Source organism: Anas platyrhynchos, chromosome 10 (genome assembly GCF_047663525.1).
Source record: "Anas platyrhynchos isolate ZD024472 breed Pekin duck chromosome 10, IASCAAS_PekinDuck_T2T, whole genome shotgun sequence".
NCBI classification, from domain to species: Eukaryota; Metazoa; Chordata; class Aves; order Anseriformes; family Anatidae; genus Anas; species Anas platyrhynchos.
In genome coordinates this window covers 21,542,908-21,560,093 of record NC_092596.1, presented here as the reverse complement: position 1 = coordinate 21,560,093, position 17,186 = coordinate 21,542,908, and the positions used below count along the sequence as shown (strand labels likewise).

The following is a 17,186-nucleotide window of genomic DNA, read 5'->3' as shown; positions in this document are numbered from 1 at the left end:
ACAGACTTGTATTTGGCCATTCCTGTTACTCCAGTGACTTCAGAGTCTGCACATTAATTACACTTACATAATTATTGTGCTGACAATTAATCTGAAATTCTGTGATGAATATAGAATGTTTACTTTTTTATCCAAATTGACATATTTGGTTTATTCCCTCAGTCACAGATGTACAGCCACCCCTTCGTCAATCTGGACTAACTGCATTATGTTAATTAGAAAAGAAAGTTTAATTTCTTTCCCCTGTGTACCCAAAGGAATCAAGAGGACATGGTTGCTAAGACACATTCCTGTAAAAGAGAACAGTTTCTATATATTCACATCCAGCAAATGCTGATTATGTGCTGAAAACAAACTTCTGTTAACAGAAAGCAGTGAACTAAATTTTAATGATTAAAGATTGTTGTGTAAAACTGGAAGAACTTTAATAAGTCGGAATTTAATTTGTGATTAAAAACAGTATGCCTGGCCATTAAGCTTGGCAGCTAAAGTTGAAATGTGTGCTGCAGTAAAAGAAGTGAGGCACAAATACTCAAAATTGGTTATTATTTTCCTAATTATTTTCACTACCTCCTGCTATTCTTTATAACTAATAAAAACCTATAAAATGTAGAGACCTTAAGTGTTCTATTCCAATGCATATAGTACACACAGGAGACAATTTCCTTAAGTAAATATTTACTTTGTGTTGTTTGTAAATTGCTTAAATTTTGATGAATCTTATATGGTTAATTCCATTTTTTTAAATTTCCTGATAAATAACTTATGAAACTTTCTTTAAAAATAGTTGTAAATTGAAAATATTTTCCACAGCCTACCTCTGTAAATTACGTACTTTATCAAGCTGAAGATATAATTGAGTTGTTTGCTACAAAATGTTATACAACGGGTTATGAGCTCAAATATACTTTTAAACTAAGTTCATACAAGTTACTGGGGATGCAAAATTAGAGCAACATGTTTATATTATTTACGGAGGCCTAGATAAAAAACTTGTCCCTAGGAAAGCCTTACTAAAGGCAACCAATATCTCTAAGTAGGAAAAGGAAATTTCTAGTAATCTTTTTTTCCAGTTGCTGCTGTGCATTGGAAAAGAACTGGAATTGGTAACCTTGCACTAATTTATGTTTTGATAAGTAATTTGCCTAAAGCTTGCTCTAATAATAGAACATTTTTGAATGTTCTGCTCCTTTGTAGGACTAGCTGTCAAGGTAAGAAATATCACAAGGACCATTCCCAGGGCATTTTAGAGACAAGAAATTCTGGGCCTTTTAATTATGGAACCTCTTTTCCATAGGCATCAGTCTAACTGCTCATATCCAGGAGCTTCAGGGAATACCAACTTTTCAAAGCATATTGCTGAACAAATGGAAGTCTGACAAAGGTCTGAAGGCAAGACAAGAAAACATTTACTCTTTCTTTGTCAGTTCTTTGCCAAAAAGATGTAAATCCTAAGAAGTACTAATACCCATTTTTCTCAGCAGATCCCACTGCCTGCATACCATGGATTGGTGCCCTGTCCCCTCTAACGTTGGCCCTGATTGTTGCAGAATTGCTGGGAAGTGGTCTGTAGGGAGATGAAAAGGTAAAATTTCAGCCAGAGGTAGGGTTGTTGTGACAGGATTGACAGTAATCTCTTCATGCAAGAAGAAAAACACCAATGTAGAAAGCTATACAATTCCAAAGGAAATGTAACAAAACAAAGCAAAAATAACAGAACAGGGAGGTTATTCAGGTCAGCTGCATTTTTTAACTGACTTTCTTTCTTTCTTTCTCAGTCTTTATAGCCTTTTGTCCAAAAAAGTTTGTTTCAAACTCTCTAGGCATTAAAGTATAGTTTGTACCAGAACAGTAGAATTAAATTCCAAAAGTTCTACATAATTCTTGCAGTTTCAATTAATGAAAGACTATATTATCCCTTCATGTTATATCAATGTACATTAGTGCTATACTGGTTAAAAGGGATACCACTTCACAGTTTATGCCTTGTCAACTTCAAATACACCCACACTATTTGACAGGACTAAATTGTACATTTACTTGTCATTTCAATGCTGTTGATGTTTAAAAATATTATAGCTCTGAGCAGCAAACACAAATCACATTCTTTTGTTATTTAATCCTACTCACTCATCAACCTAAAGACCTTCTGAGTTCTTCCTAAAAATAAAATAAAATAAAATAAAATAAAATAAAATAAAATAAAAATAAAATAAAATAAAATAAAAATGGTAAGTGAAGGTAAGTGAAGTATATACAATTCAGTTGTACATAATTACAATTCATACTTTAATTATGCTTTTTCCTAGATAAAAATTATAGACAAATGAATGGTATTAACATTGAGCTTTTTATCCAGAGAAAAGTCTCAAAGGTGTACTATGGTATCACATCTAAGTTATTGAAGAGCGACCTTTTTAGTGGTGAAAGAGGCGAGTTTAGATTAGTCAGAAGGCATTGTGTTTCGCATGCATCAAGAAACAAGGCAAACCAAGAAACAAGGCAAACCCACATAGTAAACTCAATTAAAATCCTCAGGTATTTCCATAGATATTATTTCTATATTGTTCTGTATATTTTTGCATTGTAGATCTACAAGCAATAGCTTTGAACACAGAAACTAACAAAGAGTAAAGAGAAGCCAAAAGTGAATAGCTAAGATAAGTCACAGTGATCAATAAAGTACTGGCATTGTCCTGAGCATGAGTCTGATGAAAAACTTACTCACTGTGAATAGAAAAACTTGTAATTACCATAATGTAAACAAATGGCATAACTCATAACTGCTAAGCTAGTCAAATTTGACTCAAGAACTAAGTGTACTTGATCATGAAATTATCTATGCTACCCTGAGCTTTGTTCATTATTTTATCAGTAGAAGTCAATAAAATATTGTGAAAAATTGCAACACACACACACAAGTGCACATTCTTTAAAAATTAAAGGCATTGCATTTATATGACAAATATATTTTAAGTATGTTTAAACAATGCCCTAAGAATCAGTTATTTTATCTGAATAAGCTGTGCCATTACTTATCTGAAATTACTGATTTATTTTTAGCAGATTTGATTCCTTTCACACCATTGCATTAAATTTATAAAATGAGTGAACTTATTTTTTTGTAAGATTTCTTTACCATTATTGTTTTGTACGTTGGGGCATCTCATAACTTTGTTAGCTACTAACCAATTATATTATACTTACCAGTTTTTCACAATATTTTACCTTATTTGAACCTCTGCCAAACCTGATCATGTCAGAAACTGGTATACTCAAACACTTCATATTTGATATGACATATGCAGTTTATCTGTGGCAAATCTTTTCTTTTTTCTTTCCTATCTTTTCAACCCAACCTTGATCGGTTTTGAGAAACAAGAATGGAATAGTTTGTTTTTCTCTGAAATAACAGATGTACATCCTAGATACTGTTATATGAGATTATGCTTTGTAGAACACCAGTTCTTCTATAGGCAAGATATATGTGCATAGCTGGACATATTTATGATGATGAAAAGATACCAAAATTTGTCTAGCTATTATTTCTTTAATTGGAGATGGGCAGGAAAAGAGAGTAATGACTTGACATTGATTTTTAAATTAGAACAAGGATTCTTGATGAAAATATTTACTTTCAAAATAAGTTGTAAGTTCTTCAGACTGAAACACTTTTCAGAAAGAAAAAAAATATTCGAGCAAACAAAAGCACAAAACATCTACCTCTCAACAGTACTGAAAGCAAACAAGGCAAGAACTCAGCAGAAAAATAGAAGCAGTAAGGACAGCAACATCAATGACAATTGATACAAATTGGTAAGCAAAAGCTCTTTAAGGAGTGTCACTTCATGATTGTCTTGGGATAACTACAGCAGTGTAATAGTGATGCATATGTTTATGCTTCTTATTAACACTGAAAATTTCGTTACGGCAACATTACCTAGGGACTAGAGATTTAATTTTAAGAGAAAATTCAGAATAAGTAATACATCTCCTAATTTATTTACTTGTCAATTTTAACAAATAACTTTAGTAAAAAGTCACTGAATTCCTTACTGGAAATCATTACCAAGTGAGTAAAATTATTAACATTCTCTCTTGATAAGTTTGAAGCCACCTTGAGACTGGAAAGGACCACTGTGAACTCTTTTTTTTTTTTTGTTTTGAATAAAGTCTGCCCTGAATAGTATATTTTTAAACTCTCCCACAGTAAGACTAAAGGCCACTGAGATAAACAGGCACAATGGCAAGCCCATTGGCTCTTGGCAAACCTCAGAAAAGTGTTGGTGGTGACATAGAGGACACTGACTGGCTGACACTGTAAATTAGTTTACAATAAAGTATTTCTGATATCCTGAACATCAAGTCAGACCATCTGCAATGAGCTATTTGTCCCTAAGGCACAGAGAGAAACATAGCCGCTACCTCACCAAATTCGGGGACTGACTCTACTCCGGAAACAGAACTATCAAAAAGCTATCAAAAGAATAACACCATCAGACCCACTTTCTATTTGATTGCATTGGCTATTTTCTTTTTATAGTTGTTCATTTTTATTTTATTCCTCTGAAGTACATCCACTCCATATGAAAAGCTGAATCTGTGGCTGCTTTGAAAATTGTCTGCAGCTACGAGCAAACATCATTTTCTTCCTTGATCAGGAAAGCTACAATTTGTAATCTATGGCTAACAGATAAATAGCACCAAATGAAAGGAAAAATATTCTGATTTGAAACATATATTTCTTGAACCTTGGTCCATCAAATCCACAGCTTTTTGTATATATTAAATAGAACACTAAGTTAATTGCTCCAAAAATGCAGTTCAAAGAGTGGTTCTATAAGGACGTTCTCTCTGAGTAACCACACCACAGTAAGGTAGCCAGGAATACTATAGTTTTTACAAAAAGCTCACTTAATACTTGTGATCTGTTTTTGAATATAAAATATGTGAAAGCAAATATAGCCATTGCTTGAACAAACTGCATTTATTTTATGCTATTTTCTGTTCTATCTCATACTTCAATATATCAAAAATTTTGATGGCATCTGCATATATGCATTTTGATGTTTACTGTAAGTCATGAAGATATACTAAAAAGCTTGCAAGACATGACATCATCTGATGTCATGACAACAGCCCCAAGTTAGCATATCTACAACTGGTGGAGATGAAAGGGGAGATGCATATACCAAAGCTGTGGATTTTAGCACTGCCAGTTACTATGCTGAGAAAGTATAAATTTATTTATGAGTAAATTGTCAAAACAAAACACTTAATGTGTTGGCTTATATAGCAAGTCACTGATGCCCTTGGGCTAATGGAATTTATAAGAACTCTATTGATTTTCTTCCTTCTTCTGACTCAATGCATATTTTATATAGCATATTTTTGGCTGCTTAGGCTCTTTTTCAAAGTTGTTCATTTTCTGGGATAAGTACTGAGGGGAGCATTTCGCTATTGCTTATGAAAATAAAAGGCTTTAGTGCTCTGAATTTCAGAGTTAATTATCAGTGAGTAAATCTGTGAAAATTACAATGAGCTTTATGACATAGAAAGCAAGACGATCCAGGGTTGGGTCATGTACCTGACTTGTGATTCACTGAGTATAAACTTTTGAAGAATACAAACTATGCTTTTGCTTTGAAACAAAACAAAACAAAACAAAACAAAACAAAACAAAAAAAATGAAAAACAAAGCATGAGGGTCTCGGTAAATATTTAAATAGCTGTCAGGTCATACCTTTAACTGACAGAAAACAAGAACAAGATAAACAACTTCCATCTTCCATTAACTGAAAATGAATTAATATTAAAAAAAAAAAAAAGAAAGTCTTTTTAAAATAAAAAAGGAAAACATTATTGACCTTCCTATGTAAGCAACACTGCTTTTTCAGTGGGTAAAACTTATTTGGTAGTGTATTCTGGTGGTATCTCTAAGGATTTAGTTTTCCATGTGAGAATTAATTTACTTTAAATCTGAATGAAAGAAAAAAATATTAAAATTTAAACTCCTCTTAGCTTCAGCTTTTCCTTTATCATGATTAAAACACATTACTTTTCTGTCTTTAATGTTTAAGTATTTATCTACCTCCCTGCAGTGTTATTTCACCATCTCTGTAGGAAAATGTATTTCTAATATATGTTTAATTTTAAAGGTGGACTTCTGCACAGTTTTTAAGCATAGTGTTGTCTGTACTAGCAATCATTTCAAAGCTCTAGTTAAGATGGAAGAACTTCAGAAGAATTACTTACATATACAAATCATGGAAAAAATATTCTTCCATTCAAAAGCAAGCTCACACTGAATGCAAATGGAATTCTTATTTAATTTTTCTAGACTGGATAGCAAGCAGTGTATAGCATTCAAGAAAGTCATGAATGGTTTAAGATTAAGATGAACATGTTTTGATGAAAGTTGTTTTATACATAACTGGTGACACAAAACATATGAAATTTATTGTGATCTAATAAATTTCAACCTAAATTAATGTGTTCAAAATATGCAAACATATTTAATGGCTCCATTTCTTTTCTGAAATGGTGATAATATAACTTTTTTTTAACCACTATTGTATTCATTATTTATTGATTTTTCATTATTACCTACAATTCTCTCCTCCTGAGTCTGTTATATACCTTTTCCATTTGCTGAAATTGATACTTTGAAACACACTGGTGGGGCAGGTTTTACACATCTTAATTTTTGTATATGATTTCACATTTCACTGTTCTTTAAGTTTGAAACTAACTGCTTAATCAACAAGTGAGCTATGGAAAAGTACTGGCTTTAAAATAACTGGTAGATATAGCTAAAGCAAGTCTGAACAGAGAAGAATACACTGAATTAAATAGCTGCTCATTGACTAAGAAAATAGCATGTAGAGAAGCTAAACTGTTCTATTATTATTATTATTATTATTATTATTATTATTATTATTATTATTATTAAATTATTTTATTTGTATAAAAACATCTTTGGTTTTGTTGTTGTTGTTCTGTTTTTTTCCTATTTGTTTTTTAAAAGAATATATCTATTTCCTTTCATTATTATATTTAGTATAGGCAGTTTATTGATAATTTCCATGCATCCCTTTGTGGTGGTTTTACCGCCAGACCCAGTACACGCTTTTTCAGTTAGAAGGTAATAGGAACCTAAGATAATGATATCACTTCTTTCATGCCTTCTAGCTGTGTTTAATTGAACTTTCAATTTTATCTTCATAAGTATAACCATGATGGTGAAGCTGATCTTATATAAAAACTTATCTGCCATGGCCACATAAGCAGCGGAAGAGTGCAAACAACGTTACATAGAAATTGACAGGTCCTTTTGCTTTCAAACTGATGTATTTTTGTATTATTTTTTAATAATAACAAAGAACTATATGTGTTCACCTTTCTATCAAGGGTAGAAAGCAGAACTGAAAATCCCCTAATTAAACAATATCCTATGCGGCTTTGAAATAGAGTAATATTAAACATATTCCCTCCTCACATTTCCATCTCTAGATGGCTATTGTGTAAAATCAGTAATCTTTGGGTTTTCTGATTCTCTTATTTCTTATTTTAAGATGCATATGGATTTATTGATTTGCATTCCTGACTTGATAAAAAAAAAAAAAAAAGATTAAAAAAAAAATCTAGATGTAAAAAGAACACAATACTAAACATCTACTTCCAAGTCTGTAAATTTAGTAGACACTATGATAACAGTTTCCTATTTCTTAGCATTCATGTTCAGATTTTATTCAATTTATTTTAACTCATTTTCATACCTCTGTCAAATCTGATCTAGTTAGTGATTTCTTTGCCCCATTTCTTTTGTCTTTCATAAAAGAAATTTTGCTGTTGCCCAGAGAGGAAGAAGTTTCCCACATTTCCTCTCAAAGTCTGAGACCATTGCTGTCTTGGTTCTGCTGCAATACGGTATTTAAATTTGTTTCATTTCTGTGCATCTAAGTAGTGGAGAACAGAAGTCTCATTGTGGCTATGTGTTACAAGATTTAGGAAAGGCCTGTGATATCCACAGATTTCTTCTTTCTATATTATTTTTTAATAGACACAATGTAACGTGTTAATGTGCAGCCCAGGAAGGACCAGTTGCATGGCACATTACTGCCTTCCTTAGCAAGATATAGGGCCAACTTCAGCCTTCAATGAAAAGACATTTACATCTATACATACACATCAAAATAAGTGGATAAATAATCCCAAGAAAATGTAGATTCCATCCCTTCCTATGCAGTGGATATATAGTGATAAGAGCCTATTTGCTTGAGAACACCTGCATTTTAAAAATAATTTCATCACATTTTGAAATTTAAGAAGATAGGAAAAAAATTACCAGTTAATGACTTGCTTAGGAAAAAATCTGAATATACAAGAGAAATAAATGAGCAAAAAAAAAGTTATTCACAGAAAAAATCAGTTTTGCCAACCAAATTCAAAAGAACAACTGGTATGGTTCATAATCTGGTATCACTACATCATGTGGATTAAATTTGCACCTTTAAACACAGATTAGAATTCCAGGCATGAAATTTCAATTTTAATTAAAAATTGTTCAAGAAGTCAATTATAGTATTTTATGTTGTAAAATGTATTTAATTACCTTTAAACTGGTTGCATTTCAAATTTTATCATTTCTGGAGATAATTAGTTTTATACATTAAATGCCTTTGAAAATATCATTATAATCTTGTGTTCTGCATTTAAAATCAATTATTGTTTCAGTGTAATCCAATAGTAAGTCAATGTTTCCAATGCTGAAGGTCTTACTGCTTTTGTCATTGGTGCAGAATTATCATGACTCCCAGTTAAGAAATCATTTTGGTGGAATCTACCTACACAAGTAGAGAAAGGGTGGGCTACTTTTTCCATAGAAGTCCCAGAACTTACAAAGAGAATATTTCCTTTTCAACATTTTCATTTTGGAGACAGTATGGATTTCAAAGCTATTTTCTTGCCTCAAGAATCAATTTGAAAAAAAAAAAAAAAAAAAAAACAACTGAGAAGATATTTTTCTTTAAAGAATCCTTTCTTAAATTCTTTTTTTTTTTTTTTTTTGATTGTTGATGAGACTAAAATTAAACCCATATAGTTTCTAAAGAATTGATTAGCCTAGATGCTAATTAAGTGAATTTGGAAATCCCATCTCTCAGTCATAGAACCAAAAAATATATTTTCAGCTGTTACATACAATCAGGACTCCAGGTTCACAAGTCAAACCTGTGGCCACATATGCCATATAGCTAGAAAGAAGGTAGGAGTAAGAACAACAGTCAAAGACTTCCAATAGAAGGATATTAATATATAAATATATATACTACCTTACAATTTATATACAATATACATATAATAATACAATATATATACTACCTTACATTAATATATAAATATATATACTACCTTACTATTGCATAAATGTGTAACAGCTTTCCTTAAAAGGCACTCAACAAAGAAATCATCCTGAATCCAATGCAAAAAAAAAGTTGTTCGGAGCTGAAAATCCCAAGCATTTTGAGAATAGAATGTCATTCTTATCTGTAATTAAGCTTATTTAAATGTGCTTATATCTGTCAGAATGTGTGGTTAGAACTATTAAGTGAAAATATTGTGAATGATACAAAACATTTCTATTAAACCTTCTTTAACATTACTAAAATAGTGCCAAAACTACCAAACTTCTGTTTAGTATTCTGGTCGTGGTGGTGGGTGTTAGTTGTTTATTTAACAGTAGAGTGGCATTTCAGAAAAACAATGCCACTAACTTGTACCAACTGATATGCTATGTTTGCATCTTTTTCTGTATTTACATTTTTTAACCTCTAATACTTTCACAGATGGATAATGTTTCTAATAGTTGACAGTTCTTGTTATTCATTATGAAAGCATTATAATTTTTACTGTTTACTATGTCAAACATAAAAGCTCTCTGGCCCCCAACAGAGCCAGAAGAGTCCTATTAGATGATTAAGCTCACAAATCATAAGAAACCATAAAGCAATAAAATCCTGGGTGAGGCCCACCCAGTATGGAAAACAAAAGATAATTTAAGAGTAGAAGACTCTTTTCTCCTACCAGAGAAGTACATAGCATGAAATTTTGAAAGCATAACCATTGCAGGTATTCAAAAATGATTATTTGAATTAACGGGGTTAAGTACTAGCTAAATAATACATATTTTCTCAAATCACACCAAATTTCATATAGCTACCACCAGAAGTAGCAGGATGTCCTTCTCCTTCCAAGAGACCGTCAACAGAACAAGGCAGTCCTGTATGTAGATATGATTATAAGTGACTTCATGGCAAACTATAACTAAGGTCTTGTCTGAACTTTCAAGGTCATGAAAGCTGATTCATATTTTAAAAAGATATTTAGCAGTCTCAAGATACTGACATATCTGACTGATTTTACATGATGCCTTTAGGCCTTTTAATAATTTCTGATTATCTAGTTCTTTAATATTATGAACCAGTTTCAGTCATCTAATGAAGAAAGCTTGGTGTCTGTTCTGAATTACAGACGAGATTTTCCACAAATGTTAAGTTTATTCATTATTATATTCAAATATCTTGGACCAAATATCAAGCTAATAAGATATTTGCGTTAATCACAGATACAACTTTTTAAAATGAACTATTTCTGTGAATGAGATGTTTCATTTCCACTAAAAGTATATACCGTTCAACTGATAATGTCTATAAATAATTTTATAAATGCAAGTGAAAAGGGCTTTTAAATTCTAAATTCAAATGTAACACTAATGTTTCAAACTGTTTCCTTAGTACTTCCAAGCATGTTTTGTAAGAGTAAGAGCATTATTAACTATCAATTTTATAGTTCATTTTTCAGTGGTATGCCATTATTCTAGAATTTTAAGAATCCCTTAATATGAAAAATAGAAAAATGTTGTCCAATATCATGTTTTCAAACAGTTTAAAATGTATTATTGACAAATACATTGCCAGAAGGTACAAATGGCTGAATCTCTTTTCACATCTGAACACTTAAATTTCTAAAATTGAAGCATATTATCAAGCCATTAAAATTACTGTGTCATCATAATCATAGCTGTCCAAGATACTTTTCAATCACCAATATGTATAAAGCATTTTTTATTTGTTTTGCATTGCAAATAGCCTGTAAAATGACATGCAGAGTAGGTGTGAATCATCATTCCTTGTGCTAGTCAACATCAACATAAGGATTAAAAATAAACAGTTCAATTTACCTTCATTATCATTCTCAAATTATGGGACCATGCATATTGCAGCTCCGAATAAAATAAATCATTGAAGAGAGAGGCAAATAAATCTTTAAGATTTAAAATAATCAAAGATAATCTTCAGTTTAACCAAAAAAATAAATAAATCTGTAAGTACAATTAAATCTATGAGTATTGAGTTAGATATCATCTGTCTTGATATTTCTTAAACCACCAGCCCTCTACGTAAATGAAAAATAAAAAATAAAATAAAATAAAATAAAATAAAATAAAATAAAATAAAATAAAATAAAATAAAATAAAATAAAATAAAATAAATATTAATTAATATTAATTAATATTTTATATATATGTACATGTATATATATATATAAAGCCTCCAGCTTCTTAGTAAATGTTAGGAAAGAATAAAGAAAGAAGACATGCTGTTCTGTATCTCAACTCATTAGCAGCTAATGAAGCAGAGAATAACAGCAGTCCAGAAGGAAATAGTATATGATTCAGTTGAAAAAGGGGCAGAAAATGAAGACAGATAATGGATGTAATGAGCCAAGAGAGAATTTTTCAGGTTGTACCTTTTGAATTCACAGATAACTCCAGATGTTTTTTCCCATTTCCTCATAAAATGAAAGACATGGAGAAAGACAATTTATCTGTTTGATTATTTATTTATTTTACTGCTGATGTTTTCTCATTCTTATTGCAAAGACAACAGCAGTATGTCTAACTACAATTACGCTTTGTCATGATAAATCTTCAGAATTGCTCTGGACAAGAATGAGTGAAGATCACTGGCACTTAAAATAATAGTTTTTCCACATAATGAGCCAATAGATCAGCATTTTCTTCTATGGAAGCTAATAGGAAGCATGCATATGAATACTACTTGGGCATCAAACCATACAGAATAACTGGAAAAACTTTTTAAAGTATATAATTTATATCAATAAAAGTAGCTCACTGTAACTTCTACCACTACCAGAATTAGAGTTGCAAGATGAAATTCAGAAATGTATTTTCATCTTAAATCATTTAAAGGATTAAATCATTTAAAGTATTAAATGTTCTCAAGACTTACCTCCTTGGCTATACAGAAGAGGATATAAGTGGTCTAATTAAGTGTTAGGACAGCTAGACTTTCTGTATGTGCTAAATTTCATTTTGGCTTAAAACAGATTAAGTTGAGGCCTTTCTCTTGAAGTAAGCCCTTGTCCACAGGAACACAGTTACTTCTTTCCAGTCTCATCTCTGTGTAAGAAAAACTCTAATGCTGATTTGCACACTAATGCTGATGACCTCAAACTTTTAAGACATTATTCTACTATTGGCTCTATATGTTTTTAGATCAATTATAGATGTGTTGAGAAGTTTCTGGCAGCATTAATTACATCTTCAAACACCTAATCTCTGCAAGGTCTTTGGTACCTGAAATACTAACATTAGTAGTATGACATTTAATTAGTCGAGACAAAACTTTCTAGCTTACTCCTTGTTTTTATAGAGGCACATTTTGAGTACTAATTATAAGCTACTTTATCTTCTTCTGTCAAAATAATAACCTTCACAATTACAACTATATACTCCAGTACTACATGAATAAAGTATATAATCTGTTTTTTGTCTTAACTTTTTTTTTTTTCTGGATTTTTCTTCTCCTTCTGTTATTTAACAAGTAAACATTCCTTAAGCATTTAATGTTTGTTACAGAAAAACAGTTTTAAGGTCTTCATTACTCATCAAGGATGAATTAAAGAACACTTCATAAGTGAAGCTACCAGTGGGAAAAGCCACCTGTGACTGACAGGTTACATGACAAGCTTAAGCAATCTGGCATCTCAGTGGCTGTCCTGGGGGATCTGGTGATCCGTGGTGCAACAGAGTCATGCAAACAGGGGCTGCTCCATAGCATAAGGTAGAGAGAGACAGGAATAATACAACAGAAAAATCCTGAAGCCATCAGTACTAGCTTACCCTAGCATTGCTCTACACACCCTGGACAATCCAGCAGGAAAGCAGTGACCTGACCGCAGATGAACAGACATTACTTACATTGTGAACTCCTATGTAGCTCTCTCTTCCTCTTCCTCTGGTTCTCCAAAGCACAATGTATTTAGAGACAGCTGTATGAAAGGCAGATTCTTGGCACCTCTTCTGTGCATCATTACTTGACATTATTTTAAAGAACAGTATTGCAAAGAGAAATCGTAAGAGTATTTTGCTTATTAACATCCTCAGAGACCTTGTTAGGGACACAGCAGGGACAGGAAATCACTCCCCACCCTAGATGTCGTTTCCAAATACATTTGTGACAGAAGAAAGGACAGTTCAATTGGCTGTCACTCCCCAGCTTTTCTGTTGATCATCTGTTCTTTCAAAAATCTCCTTTCCAGCTACAAATATTGGATGGCATGTGCATGTTTTGACAATCTAAATAGTAATTACTCTAAGTTTGATTCCTTCATCATCTTCAGTTGCAATGTTCCCAGTTTATATACTACAAGTTGCTACATCTTTTAGATCTCATTTAGATAATTTTACAGAAGTTGACTGTGCCACACAAAAATACATTGGGTAGTTACCCCGGAACTCTGTTTTTTACTCCTAATAAGGAATGGAAAGAGGAATCTAAAGTCCACATATATCTGAGACTATTAGTATTCTGCTTACAACAATTAAATAAATAGGAGGAAATTTTCACTAAGGGTTCCCTTGCCATGTTTCTTTTCACCTCACACTCTATCCCCTGCCCGAAAGACTCAGCTTCTCCCCCATCCTACGTACTATTTTCTTATAAATAGAAATTACTCTTTCTTAAAGAATTGACAAAATGTTCCTGATTCCTGCTAACTTTTAAGGTAGAATGTTTCTGTATTTGAGCCAGACATGCTGTATGTGACACACTACAGCTGGCAAGTGATGGGATTTTCAGATTAAAAAAATGGCCGTCTTCTCAGTACTTTAAGCATAACTCTTAGACAAAATTAATTATATGCCTTTCTATCTTTACATCATAACTTTTCTCTGATGTTCCTAGGTAGTAGCCTCAAGACCATTCTCAGGGTAAAAATACCAAATTGTGTGTTCAATTACAAGCGCAACATAAACCTTAAAGGCAGCAATATAATTATTGCCATAAGCTTATCTTTATGTCAGCTTAACATTTGCTATGGAGCAACTTAAGAGTTATTTTTAGGCATTTAAACAGGAGCACATCTGGCATGGAGTGTTCATTAATGAAGTGTGTTAAAACTGGTAAGACATTGCTGATATCAACAGAGGAAAGCACTGAGATTTTGGAACATTTGGCCTGGTATTTTTATGTGCTTCTTTGAATGCTAAATGTTAATAATGATGAACCAAAACCTTGCAGAATATTCTCTTTATAATACTAGCCATAGCATTACAATCTTTCAAGGTGTCAACACAAATTTCTGTCTTCAAATTAAGTAAATTCAAGCATTTGGACATACTTCTAGAACAATATCTCATTCATAAACAGTATTTGGCATCACGTACAGTCACAAAGATAAATAACCCATTGCTAGACAATCTGATTTTAAAACCAATGCCTACTAGTCATATCAATTATACTTTCCATAATAATAGTTGTGTAAAACAGGCAGCATAGGCTGTACAAAATTTAGCATCAGCAAGCATCCTTTATTTTAAATTAGTTGGAAAAATGTTCAGTACATGGTAATTTGGATCTTTATAACCTGGAAGAGGTCTTTTCTGTAATACACTTCCAGAAGAAGTCTTTAAATACTTCTTTGTAACAAAGCCTGCAAAGTTTAAAGCATGAATATTTGTTCTATACCTATATTAGTTTCACTGCAAACTTTCACACTCTTTTAAATTCTTATTCACCAAGATTTTGAAATAGTCATAACGCACCTTATTAAAATTGTACAATAATCAAGCAGAATGTTCCACAGCCTGTACTTTGTATGCAAATTTGTTTTCCTGATATGCCATTTATTTCTTTTTGTGGTAACAGCAAATACTTCTGTATAAGAGCTCAGATAAAAAAATAACATTCAAAAAAAAAAAATGAAATAAATAAATTAAGTAAAAAGTAATTTGTGTAAAGCAGGATGATGGATTTTTGTAGAAATTAAAGTTACACTGAAGAATTAGATATTGGGTAAGCAAAAGAAGCTTTTTGAAACTATGTTGCTGATTTACTTCTTATAATTACCTGTTCCAGATTTCCTGTCTATCCTGAATAGCATGGAAATACCTGACTACAGAACTCTTTCCTCACTGTTTACAATTTGCTGGACTAAATGGAGAGTTTCCTCTGCAATTTTATATGATGTGTAAACAGAATTTTTTACATTATTAGCTTGAGGCTTATTGGTATAGGAACAAAACGAAACATGCCATTTTAGTGGCACTTTCCAGACATAAGCAACAACACAATATCAAATTTCCTGACAGAAAGTGGATCAAATTAAACAGTGGGCATGCTTTAGAACTTGTTAAAAATGTTATGAAATTATTTAGATATTTGAATACTCAACATCATCTAGAAAATAGAACATAAAAGGTCCAAGTCTAGCTCTTAGACAAAATTGGGACAAATAATATCTATATCTTTCCTGACAGATGGAAGGGTTACACGACTTTATACCACTGAAAACATTTGAAAACAGGTTATATAACCTATTTATTACTTTACATTTTCCACTACAGTAGGAAGGTGCATATAAACCAACAAGACCTATTTCAGGTTTGGTACAGATATTCTATCTGTACATGAGGTAAAGAAATAAGGGAAGCCTTATTTTTCTGATGCAGTCAACTTGAAGAGAATTGAAGGAAAAGAAAATTGAGCTCTGTAGTAGCTACAGCCATGACTAGAAATTTCCTTTGGATATACACTTATTCCAAAAATAATGCTGGAAACAATTTATACACAATCTTCCTCTTCCATACAGAGAAATCACTCAAGAATGAAGGTCTCAAAATAATATATTCACAACAAACAGTAGTAGTACTATGTTTCAAAGCATGAAATAATTCAACACCTAAGTATTTAACAGCACAGGGGTAAATAGCAGCAATCTTGCTGTCTTTTGCAAAAGCAGTGCATTCAAGTATAATGTCAGGCAAGAATTATACAAAGCACATCTGGTCAGGGAAGTTCATTGTCTGCATGAGATTGAATCACTACTCATTTCACATTAAATATATACACTAACCTTATTCTCCAGAGATCATTTCTTCAATTCTACCAACAGCAGTGATTTTTTATTTTTTTTTTTTAAGTTTAAACTGTGACAAACACTTGCATGTTATGAAGAGGAAAGGTAGATGGTGGATATATGCTGAGAGGAAGGTCTGAGGCACCAGAACAGCAGAAGAGATCTTTTTAACTTGCAAACGTCCAGTACGGGATGTTGCTTGAAATTCCTCAGTAACAGAAGGAAGTTATTTCAGGTCTCTGGGGAAAATTGCTTAATTCATTTAGTGTCATATTCATCCTGAGGAATACACATTTAGTTGGAAGGGAATAATTTATGAAAGGGTATAAAGTAATTCTCACCTTCCAGAGTCTTTGTACAGAGAAAAGTCTAAATCCTGCTAATACTCAGGCAAATAATAGTAAGAACTGTGTTTTAGCTAATTGCAACAGAGATACTGGCTGGCTGACACTTCTGCATTAAGTCTTGAAGTTTTCCGACTGGAACTCATACTAACTTATGCTTGGCTATATTGAGGGTGACATACTCTCAAGAAGCTCTGGAAAAAAGCAGTAAGATTTCATGCCACTAATAGGAGAGGATCACGTTTATTGAAGAAACTGCCCTGAAAAGAAAAATCCAAATTCCTCATTAATGAAGCCTGTAGGATCAGTTGAATCATGTGCTCAGTGGTGTTCCAGGCACAGGATCAAGGGCAGGTATGCAACAGTGGCGTACTTAAGTATTACCAACCACAGGACCGAGAC

General features: G+C 32.2%; 1 long non-coding RNA gene across 2 annotated transcripts in view; it reads right to left on the bottom strand.

The window, feature by feature from the left end:
- The window catches only part of LOC106014541 (uncharacterized), a 45,003-nt gene extending 28,360 nt beyond the window's left edge, over positions 1–16,643 (bottom strand). Inside the window, exon 1 of one of the 2 annotated variants that reach the window (XR_011811841.1) lies at positions 16,438–16,643. This is a non-coding gene — a long non-coding RNA (uncharacterized lncRNA). Of the gene's footprint in view, positions 1–13,282; positions 13,471–16,437 lie in introns of those variants that run through there. The other variant, XR_001185921.5, reaches the window with a different exon arrangement.
- Positions 16,644–17,186: the final 543 nt, after the last annotated feature.